The sequence below is a fragment of the Lepidochelys kempii genome, chromosome 2, assembly GCF_965140265.1.
Source record: "Lepidochelys kempii isolate rLepKem1 chromosome 2, rLepKem1.hap2, whole genome shotgun sequence".
Classification (NCBI taxonomy): domain Eukaryota; kingdom Metazoa; phylum Chordata; order Testudines; family Cheloniidae; genus Lepidochelys; species Lepidochelys kempii.
In genome coordinates, this window is record NC_133257.1 from 162,613,909 (window position 1) to 162,632,982 (window position 19,074).

Consider the following 19,074-nt stretch of genomic DNA (forward strand, 5'->3'; position numbering starts at 1 on the left):
GTGTCATCTGCAAACTTGCTGAGGGTGCAATCCACACCATTCTCCAGATCATTAATGAAGATATTGAACAAAACCAGCCCCAAGACAGACCCTTGGGGCACTCCGCTTGATACCGGCTGCCAACTAGACATGGAGCCATTAAACACTGCTTGTTGAGCCTGGCGATCTAGCCAGCTTTCTATCCACTTTATAGTCCATTCATCCAGCCCATACTTCTTTAACTTGCTGGCAAGAATACTGTGGGAGACCGTATCAAAAGCTTTGCTGAAGTCAAGGAATAACACGTCCACTGCTTTCCCCTCATCCACAGAGCCAGTTATCTCTTCATAGAAGGCAATTAGGTTAGTCAGGCATGACTTGCCCCTGGTGAATCCATGCTGACTGTTCCTGATCACTTTCCTTTCCTGTAAGTGCTTCAGAATTGATTCCTTAGATTCAGCTCATTAAGTCTATCACTATAAGTTATGTTTTCTAACCCTTTAATCATTCTCATGGCTTTTCTCCGAATCTCTGAATCCTTGCACCAGTTCCAAATACAGAGGTAAAATAACCTCTCTATTTCTACTCGAGATTCCCCTATTTATGTATCCAAGGACTGCATTAGCCCTTTTGGTTGCAGAGTCACAATAGGAAGCTCATATTCAGCTGATTAGCCACCACAACCTCCGAATGTTTTACAAGGTCACAGTAACCATTTACTTTCACTATATTAAAGATAATTCCATTCAAAATACTAGAGTTAATGCAAAGTTAAGGTTGAGAAATCAAGCATGCAAAAGTCAAGAAATGCAGGTAACTCTGAAAAGCTCAACCTTTTTTTCTGTCTGTTTTGTTTAGGCCTTAAAAGGTTTCTCTTTTTATAGCATTCTTAATTCTTTGTCATATATTATATCTTTCAGAAAAAAAAATTTATGTCATCTTACATTCTGCAAGTTATAGTCCAGTACATATTGTTTTTAGTGTTGGAATGATTTTTAAATCTCACTGAGATATATAAAACAAGCCAAATTTGAACAAATTTGGTTCAGTAGTTATAAAGTTAGACTATAAGATCTTTGGGGCAATAACTGTCTCTAATTATGTGTCTGTAAAGTACCTAGCACAATGGCAACCCAATCCTGACAGAGGCCTTTAGGTACTTCCACAACACAGATAATGAAAAAGGAGAAGAAAAAAAAGTTTTGAATGTTTAAAGTAGAACATCATGAGGATGAATTGGTCCAAAGTTTGAGAGAATCTCAAATTTCATGTGGTTCTGAGTTTGATATCTCGAATTTTGTATGAAGTCAACTTTGAGATGATCCTCCACCTTGAGACAATCTCACATATATAAATAATAATTATTATAAAATAATATCAGAGTGTCTAAGCCTTTCTTGATATTACTTCATGTATGATTGCATCACATAATTTTGGTTTGTTATGTTAGTAAATAAGAAAAATGCTATCAGGACTGTCTGATGTTGGATTTTGGAGTTTCTTTTTTTTTTTTTTTTTTTTTAAGATGGGACTCCCCACTATAATCAGCTCTCTTTGTTTGTGGTCATTAAGAAATTATCAGAAAATGTGCAGTAAGGCAGACATCTGGTCTTCCATGTCTGGTGCAGCATCTATTGCTGTACAAATCTCATGGCCACTTTTAAAACAAATATATCAGATAATCAGAATATCGACAAGCTATGATTACTCTATATGTTCATTGGTCAAACTGGACAGTCTCTACGTAAAAGAATAAATGGACACAAATCAGATGTCAAGAATTATAACATTCATAAACCAGTCGGAGAACACTTCAATCTCTCTGGTCACGAGATTACAGACATGAAAGTTGCGATATTACAACAGAAAAACTTCAAAACCAGACTCCAGTGAGACACTGTTGAATTGGAATTCATTTGCAAATTGGATACAATTAACTTAGGCTTGAATAGAGACTGGGAGTGGCTAAGTCATTATGCAAGTTAACCTATTTCCTCTTGTTTTTTCCTACCCCCCCCCCCTCAGACGTTCTTGTTAAACCCTGGATTTGTGCTGGAAATGGCCCACCTTGATTATCATACACATTGTAAGGAGTGTGATCACTTTAGATAAGCTATTACCAGCAGGAGAGTGGGGTGGGGGGAGAGAAAACCTTTTGTAGTGGTAAACACCCATTTTTTCATGCTTTGTATGTATAAGAACATCTTCTGTATTTTCCACAGTATGCATCCGATGAAGTGAGCTGTAGCTCACAAAAGCTTATGCTCAAATAAATTGGTTAGTCTCTAAGGTGCCATAAGTACTCCTTTTCTTTTTGCGAATACAGACTAACACGGCTGTTACTCTGAAATCTATATTCTTAGCCCTTGCAGTTTCTAAAATGTCCAGCAGAGAGCTCTTTCCCTCTAGAACTCTTCTGTGCTACGGTTTGTCTGCTGTTTTTACTGTATTTGCAAGAACATGCCCCAGAAAATTTCAGCACTAGCAAAGCATGTATCAAATAGGAAAGAAAAACTACATTAATGTAACATTCAGAGTTTGATTCAAGAAAGTGGAAGGAAAAGGGGACTGAGTTAACTTGCTGTTCCTTCCTTGGCTACATACGTCCCTGCAACATCTAGCTACAACAGAAGGCTCAGCTACAGGTGAAGTTTCAGCCTACGAGTTGTTTCTTTAAAGAATGTAAGTTTAAATTTAATTATTTGATCATTAAAGGATATTATTTTTATGTAATTAAAAATAAAAAGTGGGAGAGGTCAGCTGTTTTAATACTTTCTGCTGTGACTCTTCTAAGCTCCTTTGTCTCACTCTATGCCACTGAGTTTCAGAGTAATCTGAAATCTGTATTCTTGAAATCACAATCTCCTGAAGGACTTGTACACATGATGCCTGAAAACACAAAGAGGATGCAGCTGAGTCATCAAAATGCAGTGTGTTCCATTAAAAACTTGACAACTGCATGCAATAGTGAAATTCACCACTTGTATTTTCCACTCTAAGTAGAGGGAACACTGCAAATATAATGGTAAAAAGGAAATTATGCACTCTTCTTTTTAATGGGTGCCCGCTGTATGGACTCAAGATGCAGCTGTTCTAGTTTTCTAGAAATATTGCACTTTGCATAGAATTCTTATTGTTCATTACAGTGCAATTTCAATGATAACACACAAGACTGACTGAAACCAGTGTGAGTTAAATGCTTTTACTTAATTTTTTTATATTTTAAACCCCGCAGGACTGAGAACTTGATAATTCATACTTATAAGTAAACTGTCTTCTTATTTTGAGGAATATATTCTAAAAAAGCCCTTGGAAACCAGCAGCAACAGTTCTCTTTTGACTGCCAGTTTTAAACTAAACAAAGTTTAAAAGTTTGCATCCAAATGTTATGTAAAGAAGAAAGAAAAGAAAAACGTGAAGGTGCAAAGTTGTCTGTTAAAGTGCAGTATTGCTCTGAAAAGTGCCTCTTCGCAATGCCATTGTGGATTCCATATATATAATCGTTCCACAATTCCCATACCAAATTTGCTCAGTGTACAAGTAAAAATATGAGATTTTTCCTAACAGCTAAATAGAATTGGTCAAACCATGTTCCGCATAGTTTATCTAATTAATTAAACTCCCTTTTTTTCTGCTGATTAAATGTGTGCAAAGAGACGTTAATTTTTGTGAATTCATTATTTATTTGTATTTGCCGAAAAATCTGACCATTTTTTAGGTTTTCCAGAAACTTCAGCAATTTGCTATTAGTTGTTTATAGGGTGTGACTGGTCACCTAAGTGTCATTGTATTGGTTCGGTTCCCTGACTGGACGACTGCACTTTTTAATCAGAAGATTAATGAATAGTGAATACCCAGTACTGTTGTGCATTCATGAATACCCTTGTTCTCGTGACTACAGGTATTTGTATGAAAATCAGCCATTACTCCAATATCCACAGGAACAAAAACTCATTGAATGGCAAACAAAAATGAGCACAAAGTTGATGGCAGCAAACAACTGTTCTGAATCATATGAAAGTTCATGAACCTGGTTTTACCATATATGCCTCACCCTATTACTAAACACAGTTGTTTAGGATGGAGCTGTCTCTTTATATGTGTTTCTACAGAGCCCCCCATAATAGAACCTTTCATCACAGGTGCTTTAGGTGCTATAATAATAATATCTATTGTTTAATATGTTTTTCTGCTTATCAATTCTGAATTTGCACCAGTCTCATAACCCAACTGAGGAGTAATATCTGTGTAGTTAAAGCGGAATTGGAGTGTACAACTTTTAGGGAGGCAGAGTGGTCCTGTGTACAGGGCTCAGGACTAGGAATCAGAAGAATGTGTTCTATTTTTAGTTCTGCTCCTAAATTACTAGGATCCCATTGTGTGGACCTGCTCACTCAACCTTAGAGCTGGTCAGAAAAACTTCAACAGAAGAGTTTTTTATTGGGAAATCAAAACACTGAGTAAAATTATGTCAATTTTGCTGAAATTTCATTTTGGAGAAAAAAAGTGGGGGTGGGGAGAAGGGAGGGGAGTTTGACAGTGTCACAACCTCCTGGTTCAACATTTTCAGAATGAAACATTTACATGTTTCCTTTCTTAATGGCTCTTTGTTTTGAAATGTTTAATTTTATATATTTTTTTTTACAATATAATGCTTTTTAAAAAAAAGTAAAAATTGAAATGAAGCATTTTGTTGGATCATGTTAAAGAAGTTCTGTATTAAAAATCACAAATGAGTTTGATTCCCCATAGTTTCAATTCCAGGGTATTACTAATTAAGAGATCTCTTGGTTTTTGGTACTGTTTCTCTCCCTCTATGTGTGAAACTTGCAAGCTGCTAATTGTGTTAGTACATTCTAAGAAAGAGTCTGTTCTCAAAGCAATTCACAAAGAGAGAGAGACTCAAAGCAATACTCTAACAACAGAAACAGCACCCAGAGACTCCCCGCCCTTTTGTTGTATTAACCATTGTGATTAAAATAGAGATAGAAGATGTATGTGGATGGATGCTTGGTGTGGATAATAACTGAATGATCAGGGAGGTGCCAGCCTAAGAATCCAGTGTCCATCGGCTGAAGAAGGCGTCAAGTGGAAATAACCAGAGGACCCCCTGGAGGGCAGACTGGAATCCACCCAACAGCCTCAAGAATGGGAGAACCAAAGAACAAGATAACATCTTGGAGCCGTCAGGAATGTGCTATCTGCTGATTGATTCAGCAACAGCATGATGAAGCAATTCCCATAGACTGGCATAGGAAGAAATTCCTATAAAAATAGACTCTAAAAAGTGAGAACTTTGGGGTCTGATTCTGCAAACCAACTTCCAGGAGCATCAGATGAGCATCTGACAAGGCCCTGCTCCCTCCTCATGTCCAGGCCACCTGGCCAGTGACTTGGCATGAGCAACTCTAAGGCTGGTAACTATGATAACAACCTTGCAGAACCTGTGTGTGTGTGTGTGTTTGTATGAATGAATGTGAGAATAAATATGAGATTGAATGGAATGTTATAGCTATAACTAACTGCTTACTATGATTCTTTCTGTATTCACAATAAATGTGGTATTTTGCCTTTTTCCCTTTAATAAGATCCTGCTGGTTTTTATTTTAAAAGAAAACATTTTGGTGGAGAATTGCGAAAGGGGGAATATTGGTAAAAAACCTCAGTTATTGTAAATATTGGTGTGCACACCGCCAGCTCTAGTGAGCTAGGCATTTCTATTAGGTTAACCAGACCTGCTGGCCTCCGAGAAGGTAGCAGGGGACCTGCTGGCCTCCGAGAAGGTAGCAGGAAAAACAGATTAAACCAGACCTGCTGGCCTCCGAGAAGGTAGCAGGGGACCTGCTGGCCTCCGAGAAGGTAGCAGGAAAAACAGATTAAACCAGACCTGCTGGCCTCTGAGAAGGTAGCAGGGGACCTGCTGGCCTCCGAGAAGGTAGCAGGAAAAACAGATTAAACCAGACCTGCTGGCCTCCGGGAAGGTAGCAGGGGACCTGCTGGCCTCCGAGAAGGTAGCAGGGAAGAACAGGTTAACCGGACCTGCTGGCCTCCGAGAAGGTAGCAGGGAGAAACAGGTTAACCGGACCTGCTGGCCTCCGAGAAGGTAGCAGGGAGAAATAGGTTAACTGGACCTGCTGGCCTCTGGGAAGGTAGCAGGGGACCTGCTGGCCTCCGGGAAGGTAGCAGGGGAAAAACGCATAGATTAAGCTATGATTTCAGAATCTAGGCTGTGTCACTTGCTAAGTAATACCAGCAGTGACAAAGAGATTGAAATATCCATGTTAAGATGTTTAAAAGAAAACAGGGTAAGCCAGTACTAGAGGGAGGAATGGAGTCAGAAGGAACTCCAACCTCACCTTTTGTTAAAGAAATTACACCTTTTAAACAAATCCTTCAAAAATTTGGGCACAGTCCTTGGACTAAACAAGGCCTAGCTGATGTCTTCACTATTTCGGACCTAGAGGATAGATTGGCTCAGTATATCCTCATATACAAACCTTCTAGTGCTGCCAAAAGAGATGCAGCAGCAATTTGGTTGTTGTGGGAGGCATGTAAGGATTCTTCCCTCCGCTTGTCTTCATGTAAAGAGGAAAAGGCACAAATGGAAAAGGGAGCAGACAATTGGAAGGTGCTGGCTACAAATATCCAAAGCCAGCTGAAAATAGTGAAAGAGGCACTCCAGGAATACAAAAAGAGTGAAAAAGTTAACTCTGCAGAGGCTGGAGGGAGGCAGGTAAAGGGGGAGAAGGTCCTATGTACGGCACCCCCAGGCATAATTACAAAGAGAAAAGAGAGTAAAAAAAAAAAAAAAAAGTTAATTACTAAACCGTGGGATAATTTCCCCATAACCCTTAAAAGATAAAAGCCATTGAAACCTGGCCTGCCTATAGAACAAAAACAGGAAAATATGGGGGCAATTTCTCTGTTTTGCCTGCAATCAGCAAGGGTATTTGTAAAAGAAATATTTTAAGCAATAATCTGCCACCCCAAAAGGGGTAGAAACATGTTCTTTTTGTCTTTCAGAAAATCAGGAAAAGCTGATGCCAGCTGAAAAGCAACCCAATACCATGAATCTACTGTCACAATAGAAATTGTGTTCTGTGTTCTATGTTTTGTCTTGTGTTTTGTCTTGTTGCTAGCACTGTTGTGTGTTTAAAAAAAAAAAATACTGAAGACCTGCAGGAACTTAAAAATAAATTAAGCTTTCTGTCCCAGCTACAGGACAGCCTGATACAAAAACAAGTACATGCCAATGTAGACTTGGTCCAAATTGGTCTGGGTAACCTAAAAGGCCGATGGAATCTTTAGTAATGGCTTAATATTACCATATGGCTTATCCATAAGAAAAAAAAATATTAGAAATAGGAAACTACACAGCCATAGCTATGGGATGCACTGAAATGCAGATACTTGCACTAGCTACTTTGGAACACAAAATGTTCTGGGTCATATTGGGAAATATTAAGGGTTTGATGCATTTGTTAAAAAAGAAAGAGATCATTGTTTGACACTTATCAATATGAATGGATGCAATATGTTTCCACTATTGTAAACCAGACTTGTTAATGGGAGAAATTGTTGTCAAAATTGCACACCAACAGTCCCTGGAGGCAAAGGTATTGAAGGTTAACCCACTCCCCATATTACACATGGGATCCTTTTGGCTACCCTGGACCTTGAGCCAGTGGGCTGGGGAGGGAGGGAAGCTATTGGACACTAGAGGTTGTACCGAATGGACTCCTCAAAAGTGGGTGTGCCTCACCTTGCCTGTTGCCCCAGAACCTTATAGTAAAGATACATCACTAGGATCATGTATGTGGCATGAATTGGAATCACAAACTCAAATTGCCTCACAGTACTTTCTCTTGAATAGGCTACATAGAAAGTGACACTGACGATTATAAATCTTAGTGTCAAAAGGGGGATTATGTTGGATCATGTTAAAGAAGTTCTGTATTAAAAATCACAAATGAGTTTGATTCCCCATAGTTTCAATTCCAGGGTATTACTAATTAAGAGATCTCTTGGTTTTTGGTACTGTTTCTCTCCCTCTATGTGTGAAACTTGCAAGCTGCTAATTGTGTTAGTACATTCTAAGAAAGAGTCTGTTCTCAAAGCAATTCACAAAGAGAGAGAGACTCAAAGCAATACTCTAACAACAGAAACAGCACCCAGAGACTCCCCGCCCTTTTGTTGTATTAACCATTGTGATTAAAATAGAGATAGAAGATGTATGTGGATGGATGCTTGGTGTGGATAATAACTGAATGATCAGGGAGGTGCCAGCCTAAGAATCCAGTGTCCATCGGCTGAAGAAGGCGTCAAGTGGAAATAACCAGAGGACCCCCTGGAGGGCAGACTGGAATCCACCCAACAGCCTCAAGAATGGGAGAACCAAAGAACAAGATAACATCTTGGAGCCGTCAGGAATGTGCTATCTGCTGATTGATTCAGCAACAGCATGATGAAGCAATTCCCATAGACTGGCATAGGAAGAAATTCCTATAAAAATAGACTCTAAAAAGTGAGAACTTTGGGGTCTGATTCTGCAAACCAACTTCCAGGAGCATCAGATGAGCATCTGACAAGGCCCTGCTCCCTCCTCATGTCCAGGCCACCTGGCCAGTGACTTGGCATGAGCAACTCTAAGGCTGGTAACTATGATAACAACCTTGCAGAACCTGTGTGTGTGTGTGTGTTTGTATGAATGAATGTGAGAATAAATATGAGATTGAATGGAATGTTATAGCTATAACTAACTGCTTACTATGATTCTTTCTGTATTCACAATAAATGTGGTATTTTGCCTTTTTCCCTTTAATAAGATCCTGCTGGTTTTTATTTTATTGGTACAACATTTTCAACTGATTGGAAGCAAAAATATTTTTCTGCATTTTCTTTCTAGGAACATTTCAGAATGTTAGGGTTTTGTTCCAAATGAGGACAAAAACAAATGACAAAATCTTTCATGAAATGGAATATGTGTTCTCTGCCAAGCTCTACTCACACTCCTCTGCCTCTCAGGCTCCTCATCCTTAAAATGGAGATAATAATACTTACCCGTCTTTGTAAAGAGACCTTGAGAGACTGTCTTTTTGTTCTGTGTTTGTACAGTGCCTGGCACAAAGGGGTCCTGGTCCATGACTGGAGATCCTAATTGCTCTGATAATACATAATAATATTGCTGAAAAGTGTATGTAGAGAGTGAAAGACCCATTACCTAGGTTCTTTGCATCCTACCCAACCCCTGAAGTTTCACTGGATTCAGGATCTTGCATTGCACCAGAAAGCAGAAAAGGCTACCCCAAGCAGCAGACAGGAGGTAAAGATCTAAAGGAGCGGGATCCTGACCACTGCCTGAAAAGTCAGAGATGTCAGGAATGAGGTGGAGAAACAGAAAACTGAGGAGAAAGCCAAAAGCTGGAGGTTAGGTTCTCTTATGGGAAGGCCCTAAACTCTGTTTGGAAGAGGTGTGACATAGACAAGTTTGCCACACAGCCATCCTGCCAGTTAGTTCTAGAGTACATTCAGTTGTGTGAATACATCTCTGAGAAAATCCCAGCAGTTGCCATCAGAGTTGCTGGGATCCAGAAGGCTAGAGAAAGCATCTTCATGGGCTTTGAAGCCTCCTTACATGCACAACAACCGAGTTTGATCTTTGCCAGTGATGATTAAATCGATGTGGCTTTGTTGTATGGTAGTGCTGAGGACTGTGAAGTTCCAGGGGATCTCAGAAGCTATTCAAGGAGAGTTCTTTAGTGATGCAGGTGCAAGCACCTCTAGTTGTCTTATATTTACTTCTGTCTGCCTATGTGCATAGACGTGCCCCTCCACATAGTACCTGAGCACCTCATAGACAATGAATTTATGGTCAAAGCACCCCTGTGAGGTAGTATGATCATCATCAGCAATGCATGCAAAGGGGGGAAAATCAGACTTTGGAGGGGCTTGTTTTCCACTTCTGAATTTTTGGATTAGTTTTACAATTCTGTTGTCCATTCTGCACTGAGTGACAGCTGTTTGCAAGTCTATTGGGGAAGGCTGCACATCTCACTTTGCTCTTTCATTAGATTGGTGATGTGATTTACTTGAATTGAGTTTGATTTTATGCTTTGACTTGCACTGATGAATAAACCAATATTTCTTCACTTTTGAATGGCTGTGTTTTGTGCTGTTGTCTAATTCCATTCTACACAAATACCTATAGATGTTTTACATTACAATACCTTCCACTTACACCGCACTTTATATCTTCAAAGCACCGTACAATGGGCCAAATTCAGCCTTAGTAATACTGAGCGTGATGAGGTGTGCAAACTTCACACTGGAGAACAAGGGGTTAAGGACCAGTTCTGGGCCAAGGCAACGCCGCCCAGCCACACCTGCAAAACCTGCACAAGCTGCAAGGCAGAGCTTAAAAGAGGAAGCAGAGCAGCTCAGAAGGAGACACGCAGGGGACAGGAACAGACCTCTGCTCTGGGGAAATAACACCCAAGGAGCTCTTGTTGCCTGACGGCTCATCACACTGACCTCACCGAGCCTGCAAAGGAGAGACTGGTGATTCTCCGAAAGGGTCAGAAACTTTATTTTCAGTTCAGGCCTTTAAACAACTCTGTGGGTGGGGAAGGGGGACTGCAGATAGGGAGGCAGCTATTTAGCACCCCAAGGTGTAGAACATACCTGCCCACAATTGGGACCTGGATTGGAGCCCGGTGGAGAGAATGGGTCAACAATTGGAGTCTGCCTACCTCTGGTTGGGGAATCCAGCAGTGGAAGGCCCTGAATAAACAAGAGTCTAGAGCCCAAGTCCCAGACCTAAGGAGAAAGTTTCAAAGGCACCAAAATACTTCTCGTTCATTGGACTTTTCTTTCTGTATACCCTGAAAGGGGTGGACTAGAATTCATGACCTGGCAAGAGGGCTGAGCTGCACAAGAGGGGACTGACCCTGCAGGATGATGGTGTAGAAAAAAGGAGGACCAACAGCCCCACCCATACCCGACCACTTGGCATGACTGCTGGAAAGGATCAGCTTTTCACACTGGGCCATTATCTCACATGACCCAATAGCTAATCATCACAACTCTCTTGCTAGATAGGTAACTAGTAGAGCTGCTCAAAATATTTAAACAAAAAACCCATAAAACTTTCAAAATGTTGACATTATTTCTAGTTCAAAGACTTCAAATTGGTCGCATTTTTCAAAATAGTCACATTTTTTCTACCAAAATATTTATCAAAAACTGTTATCAGAATCATAGGTGTCACTCTGTGTGTGCTCCAGGGTTGGAGCACCCATGGAAAAAAAAATAGTGCCCAGCAGTCCTATGGATCAGCGCTTCCCCCTTCCCCCTCCAGTGCCTCCCACCCACCACGATTAGCTGTTTGGCAACATGCAGGAGGTGCTCCGGGGGTGGGGGGGAGAGGGAGGAGTGGGGGCAGAAAGAGGCAGGGCAGTGGCGGGGTTGGGGTGGGAAGAGGCGGGGTGGGAGCTTGGGGGAAGGAGTGGAGTGGGGACAGGACCTGGGGTGGAGCAACCCCCCAGGAACTGAGGAAGGCGGTACCTATGGCCAGAACTGTTCCTTTACGCACCCAGTCAGTAGCAGAACCCAGGTTAGAAACGGAGTTTTTATTTCCCAGTGCTATGGTTAGGCCATGCTGCCTTTCTGTGAAATTAAAATCCAGGTTAAGAACATGCCATTTGTTCCTGGACGTAGAGGCCTTGTTTCTTTTCTTTTTATTCTATTTAATTTTTAGAAACAACAAACATTTATTTAAAAATGGACATTTACTTCCTTGGGGAGCTCATATTTAAGTGGTAGAAGCTCTCTGACCATGCTGTCTAGCCCTGGGAGCTGATAGTGAATCAAAGCCTAGGCTGAATTGATTTATGGGAAAAGAATGTTGCTGGATATACCTGCTGAGACTGGAGTTCTTCCTAATGGAAGACATGGAATGAGCTAAGTGAACTCTTGGGTCTTTTAATGCTGAAAGCTCACAGTGTCTATGTTTCTAATTTACAAGTTCCACTTACCATCTGCTTGTTGGCACTGGTCTGGAGATTGCAAATGGGTAAAAATGGATAAAGCAGACAGAGAAACGAAAACGCAGATATTGTTTGTCAGAAGTGGACTAGATAAACACCAAGTGCGAATTCTTTGTTCTATTGCAGTCCTAGGCTAGATGCAACCCTGATAGTGCAGAGATGCAAACTGCTCTTCCTTTCACTGGCAACTGCTGAGGCACTCAGTGGGGATTCATGTCCCAGCAGAGGACAAGTGGTGTTTCCACTGGCTTTTGTTATCTGGGTCTCTGCTGGCAGGGGATAGAGGGTGGCAGCTTTCAGTCTTGCCAGGGATTCCAGGAGAATCATAAGAATCAATAATCCGCTCTTGACTAGACTAGTAGGATAACAGTCCTCATACGAATGTGGATTTAATATCTTGTAAGGAACCTATTCCTCTTACTATGCCAGCAAATCAGTACAGATATTCTGGAAACAAACTATAGCACCATCCCTGCCTAAGTATCATGAAGTCCTCTGGTAGGCACCATTGTTCCCTACATTTTATGCTAAGTGGGAATGCTGAGCACCGAGCTTACTGGTGCAAGATTTGGGACAACAGGAATTGCACATCTCTGCTTCTGCCTGCAGGTGGCAGGAAAAAACAAAAACACTTACTACTCCAGGGTAGTACCACTGAATCTGAGGATAGATTTGGATACCAAATCCACCAGACTCAAGATTTTGCATTGTTATTTGTGGCTAAATTAAGCACCATCTTATCAGTCATCTTGCCTATACCATGAGAGACATGTCATAGCAACAGAAAAGGGCAATTTGAAGAGAAAACAGTGCTTAAAATACTGGGATTTGTGACTCTAACCTCACTAGTCAGTAAAAGTGAACAGGAATACCCAGTGGGTCAGACTCCTCATTTCAGACTAATGAACCTCTTGACATTGGGAGTTGGGATTTCTTGAATGCATTGTTTGCAGGGGAGGACACACTGATGGCAGTGTACCAAGGGATGAAAGAAATTAATTTAATTCCTATGAGGAAGTTTCTGTCTGCTTCCTAGCCTCGATTCTTCACAAATTCTCTCTTGTGGGGTCAAGGCTATCACACTATCTTCAAAATATCAAGGCCAACCAGTGTTCAGCTTTACATGCTCATGTAGAAGTTCACCTTTTATTCACAAGAAACATCCTATTTCATGGGTCCTAAATACTAAACTAATATAAATGTAACCTCTGTGCCCCCAAGTGCTTACCACGAGTGAGTGAATTTAGGATCTAAAATCTCCAGGGTGCAGTCACTTTCTCTATTTTTAGCATCTTGTGCTACAGTCTAAATGAAATCACCAACAATTGTCGTCAGCCTCCAGCACAGATTCAAAAATAACACCTCCATTGACTTTTCTGAGCTGTGGCTATCAAGTTAACCCTGAATATTCCAGCATGATTTACAAACGTGAATAGCATGGTCTGTGAAAATGTGTGCAAGAGCCAGATTGCCTCCAATGCCACTGCAACAAGAGGCTTGGGCCTCTTGGAGAGATCCTCGCCATTTTTACTCTCTTGTCTATGAACTCCTTCTGCAATTCTGCATTATTATGCCACTCAGGGCATTCCTGCATTGTTCTTCTTTGAGAATCCAATGGCATCTTGCAGGAAAGAAATACAGTCTAAGAGTCATTGCAAACAGAAATGTCCAAATGATTTTCTGGTGTAACTTTTGAGATGCAAAACTTGGCTGGGAAAATACATAAGTCTATTTGCCTCACCTACTTACTGTGTGCTTATCTGGAACAGCTTGTGAAATTCTTTGGTATCCTAATGTATTTAACAGATATGGTCCAAGACTCTTTGATAGCTAGCCAAAAGCAAATGATATTTCACAGCTCTCATATCGTAGGAGAGCTAAAGCTGATCTAAAACTTTTCTGTCAAATATAGCTCCTTTCAAGTGTAAAAAACCCCCAACAAATAAAAAAATCCACAGGAATGTTTTGTTATTGACAAGTGACATTTAGAGTGCTATTTGTCTAATGCTCTGTCAACAAACCAGATCCTCTTCACCCCACCTGCAACATTCTTTATGGTCATCTTGGTTTCAGTACTTAGGGCAGGTCTACACTACAGCAGGGATAAACTCTGAGATCAATCCACCAGCGGTTGATTTAGCGGGTCTAGTAAAGACCCACCAAATTGACTGCAGATCGCTCTCCAGTCTAACCCTGGCAAGAAGAGTAAGGTAAGTCGATGGGAGATTTCCTCCCGTCGACCTCCTGTGGTGTAGACCCCGCGGTAACTTGACCTAAGGTATGTAGCTGGAGTTGCGTAGCGTAGGTCGACTTACTGCAGTAGTGTAGACATAGCCTCAGAAAAAGCAAAGTCTTCATAGATGGTTTTGAATTTTTAAGTGCCTAATTCTGAGAGATGCAGTGTGTCCTCAACTCCCAGGATCTCAGTTCAGTCAAGACTAGCATCATATGACAATTGTAAAAAGTCAGAGAAAAAATTGCTTTCTTGACACTGAACTTTATTAGAATAAGGAAAACATTATTATCTCTAAAACTGTTCTACCTCTTTTCCTTCTTCATCGTAGAGCTTCAGCGTAGAACCTGCCTTATTCCCTCTGTCTATATATCTAAAGAAACAATCCACATAGCCTGCTTCCTTCTTCAGACTTAAAGGAACAGTGCTCTTCCTCACAACCAGAGATGAGTGTGAAGATCTCCCAAGGAACCTACCAAAGTTAAGCAAATGGGCAGCATGATTGTGGCAGAATATACCCGTGTTCACACCCTTCACATTATTATAATGTTTGTACAAGGTATGACTTGTGGGATATCATTTAAAAGAGCATAATTTGTTGATCAATAATATAATGGCAGAATGCATATAGCAGCATTGTATGTGAAGTTATAAACATAAACTGATATCATGACTAAAAGTATGTTTTCCAGATAAATCTGGGGAGTGGCCAAACCAATTCATCAGAGACAAAGCTGATGCCTCAGCCAGGTGTAAACAAGGCTGATGGGCCATTACCTGCTAAGGAAACAGGTACAGAAAATTACATTTTAGCAAAGAACAGGGTGGAGTTTCCTTCCACACATGGAAATGTTTTTCAAGATGGGGGCTCGAACTATAAAAAACAAGGTCAAACATCCCCAAGACACCTCCCTTTCTACCTCCCCCTGCCCATCACATTCTCTTCACATGAAAAAGCAAAGGAAACAGCCGTTGGATTCTGGGGGAAGGGTCCTGATGTAAAGAGCTTGGTCAGTAAGACTGCTGAAAGCATGTGATGAAAAAAACTTTGCTTTGAATCCAATATAGTTTGTTAAGTTAGGCACCACTAAGGTTTTTATCTTTATTTTTCTTGTAACCATTTATGACTTTTATGCCTCATTACTTGTACTCACTTAAAATCTCTTCGTAGTTAATAAACTTGTTTTATTGTTTTATTTAATCCAGTGTGTTCAAGCTGAAGTGTCTGGGCAACTCCATTTGGGGTAACAAGTTGTGTGCATATTATTCTCTTAAATGAATCATGGACTTAATATATTTGCACTATCCGGGAGGGGGCTGGGCAGTACAGGACATATGTTTCTGAGGGAAAATCTGGAACTGGGAGTGTGTTGGGGTCACCCTGTGGTAATCTTCAAGGCTATTAAGAGCCAAGCTGTGGTTGGCTGGCTGAGGGTGTAGGTATGGAATTTGTTAAAATTGCCAGAGTATATAAAAAAGAATATATAGGGTGGAGAGACACCGGAGACCAGATCTCTCTGGTCAAGGGAAGAGTGGTCCAAACTACTAACATGTTAGCTGATCAAGGAGCTGAGCTTCTGACAGTGGGAGGACAAAAGATTCCTGTACTGGGAGCCAAGGTGCATGTGAAATGGGAAGGTTTAGAAGGTGTCTTGACAGTCTTGACATCATATCCCCATTGAAATGCTCGTTGGGAATGATATTTTGCATATGGGTAAGGCTATTAACATGGTAATCCATAGCAAAGGGGAATATTATGCTGGGATCCCAGAGCGGAGTGGTAAAGTCCCAGAAATTACTGAAGTGGGAAGGGTAGGTCTGTCTAACCCTTCCAAAGCAGAAGAAAATAGTGTGTTTCCAGGTGTGGGAGGGGATGAGGCTGGCTCCTGCATGGCAGAGAAAAGCAGCATGTCCTTAGGGCCAGAAGACGTGGAGGAGGAGGAGATGATGATCCCTGTGACTGAAGAAGTTGTCCCAGATATCAGCTATCAGCATTTTGCAGTTGAACAAAGGATAGATCCCACTCTAGAGAGCATAAGTGGATGTGTCATAAAGGGAGAAAAATGGGAGAGGTTTTTTTGAAGAAGATGGCAGATTGTATAGGGAGGCTTCCAGTGGGAAAAAACAAAAATCCTGGGCAACCCCATGAGCAGTTGGTTGTGCCTGCTCAGCACTGTGAATTAATTTTGCTAGCACATGATTGTCCTTTTGCTGGTCATTTGGAGGCACAGAGAATCTATGAGAGTTTAAAAAAAAATTCTACTCAGGACTACCTAATGATATGAGGAATTATTGCAGGTCTTATGTATTATGTCAAAAGAGAAAGGGACCTGCAAGACCCCAGAAAGTTCCCCTATGCCCCTTGTCTGTGACACAAGAGGCATTTCTGAGGGTACCAATGGACACTGTGGGCCTTATGTCACATCCCACTCGAAGGACGAAGAAATATATCTTGATGGAGGTGGATTTTGCCACAAGATAGGCAGAGCTACTTCTTTAGGATAACACCGACGCAGAGGAAGAGCCAGTAACTGAATATGTTGAAAGTTCAGAAGAGAGTTAAAAGGCATGATGGGATTGTTCAAACTAACCTCAAAGACAGTCAATCCAAACAAAAGACATTGTATGATAAACATTTGTAAACACTCTTTTGAAAGAGGAGACTTGGTGTTGGTATTAAACCCTGTGGAAAAAATGCAAAGATGTAATAGAGGTAAATGAAGATACATATTATGTTAAAAAGCCTCATGGTAATGCTGTCCCATAGCTAGTACATATAAACAGACTTAAAGCCTGTCTCAGCAGGGAAGCCATGGTAAACATGATCTGCTGTGTAAAAGGTGAAGCTGAGGAACACCAGCTCATTGATTTAATGGCTGAATGCCAAACTGACTCATCTCTGGAAAACATTGATCTCTGTAGTGAGTTAACACCAGTTGAAAGGGCAGAGGTATTGTCTGTGCTGCAAGAAAATGAAGAAGTGTTTTCTAACAAGTCAGGGAAGACACGCTTGCTGACTCATAAAATCATTGCAGAAGGGCCACAGCCACCTCCCAGCAGATCCTACAGGGACACAGGCAACAAGCAGGAAAAGATTCATACCAATATACAAAGAATGTTAGATCTGGGAGTAATTAAAGATGGGCATCACCTGTGGTCTTGGTCCCTAAGAAAGAAAACGCTGTAAGGTTTTGTGTTGATTATAGAAAACCCAACGCTGTCACAGTACCAGAGTGTATCCCATGCCTAGAACTGATGATATGCTGGACATTTTAAGCAAAGCTAAATATCTCAACTCTTTTGATTTAGCTAGACCATTATTGGCAAATTTCTTTAGATAAGGATGCACAGAAAAAAATCTGCTTCCATCATTGATATGGGTCTCCATGAGTTCACAGTGTTACCATTTGGGTTAATTATGCAGGAGCCACCTTTAAGAGACTGATCAACCAAGCATTAAATGGTTTGCAGAGCTTTGCAAGATCCTATGTAGATGATATTGCAGTGTTTAGCAACACTTGGGCTGATCACAAAAAACACTTAAAGATTGTGCTGTCAAAGCTCAAAGAGGCAGGCCTAACAATAAAAGCCTATAAGTGTAAAACTGGAGCAGCCAGAGTTTCTTATTTTAGACAGTGGGTTGGGGAAGGTCAAATATCCCTTTGAAAGTTCAAACCATTGTAAATTGGTCTGTATCCCAAACCAAAAAACAGGTCCAATCTTTCATCGGTCTGGTAAACTATTACAGAAGGTTTGTGTGTGGGTTCAGTGACACTGAATCTGCAATCACAAATCTATGTAAAAAGACTAAGCCTAACAAAGTTGTATGGACAAAGGCATATCAACAAGATTTTGATAAGGTAAAGAAAATCTTGTCTGAAAAGCCTGTTCTAGCCAGTCCAGATTTTGACAAGGAGTTTGAACTGTGTACAAATGCATCAGTCACTGGGTTAGGAGCTTTCAGGAATTTAATATGGAACCTGTGTATATAAAGAGAAAAGGAAACATGGTGGCTGATGCCCAGTGTGGAAAGAGGTCCCTGAACTGCTGCCTCCAGGTCAGCCAAGGCTAACCTTACTGCAGCATTGTAAGGGGGGAATTGTGACAGTATTCACACCCTATGCAGTATTTTAATAGTATTTGTACAAAGTATGCCTTGTAAGGTATTATTTTAAAACTCATAATTTGCTTGCCAGTATTGTTCTGATAAAATATGTGTGGCAACAAAGTATGTGAAGTTACAAGATTCCCCTCTATGATGTTATTAACACATGTTCCAAATCCCACAGCCCTGCCCAGAGAGAAGTCAGGTCTGTCCTAAACAAAGGAAGGAATGCGTGCTTATCTTAACTTGCCTTTAAGCAGTAAACAGAATCATCAAGCAGGAAGGGAAAACAAAGGAAGTTCAAACAAAGGGAAAAAAAACAGCAGGGAATATCCTCCCACATAAACGCTTTGTCTCCTGGGTCTCAGCTGGAAATGTTTTTCAAGAGAGGGACAAACTATAAAAAGGAGGGACAAACAAAAGCCTCCCCCGCTTTGCCCATCACATTCACTGCACCTGAGAAGACAAAAGGAAGCAGCCGTTGGAATTTGGGGGACGGGTCCTGACTTGAGAATTTGGTCAGTAATCTGCTGGAGCCTGTGGTGAGAAACTTTGCTTGAATCTAATATAGAGTGTTAAGTTAGGCACCAGTGAGTGTTTTATCTTTATTTTTTGTAATCATTTCTGACTTTTATGCCTCATTACTTGCACTCACTTAGAATCTCTCTCTTTGTAGTTAATAAACTTGTTTTATCTAATCCAGTGTGTTCAAG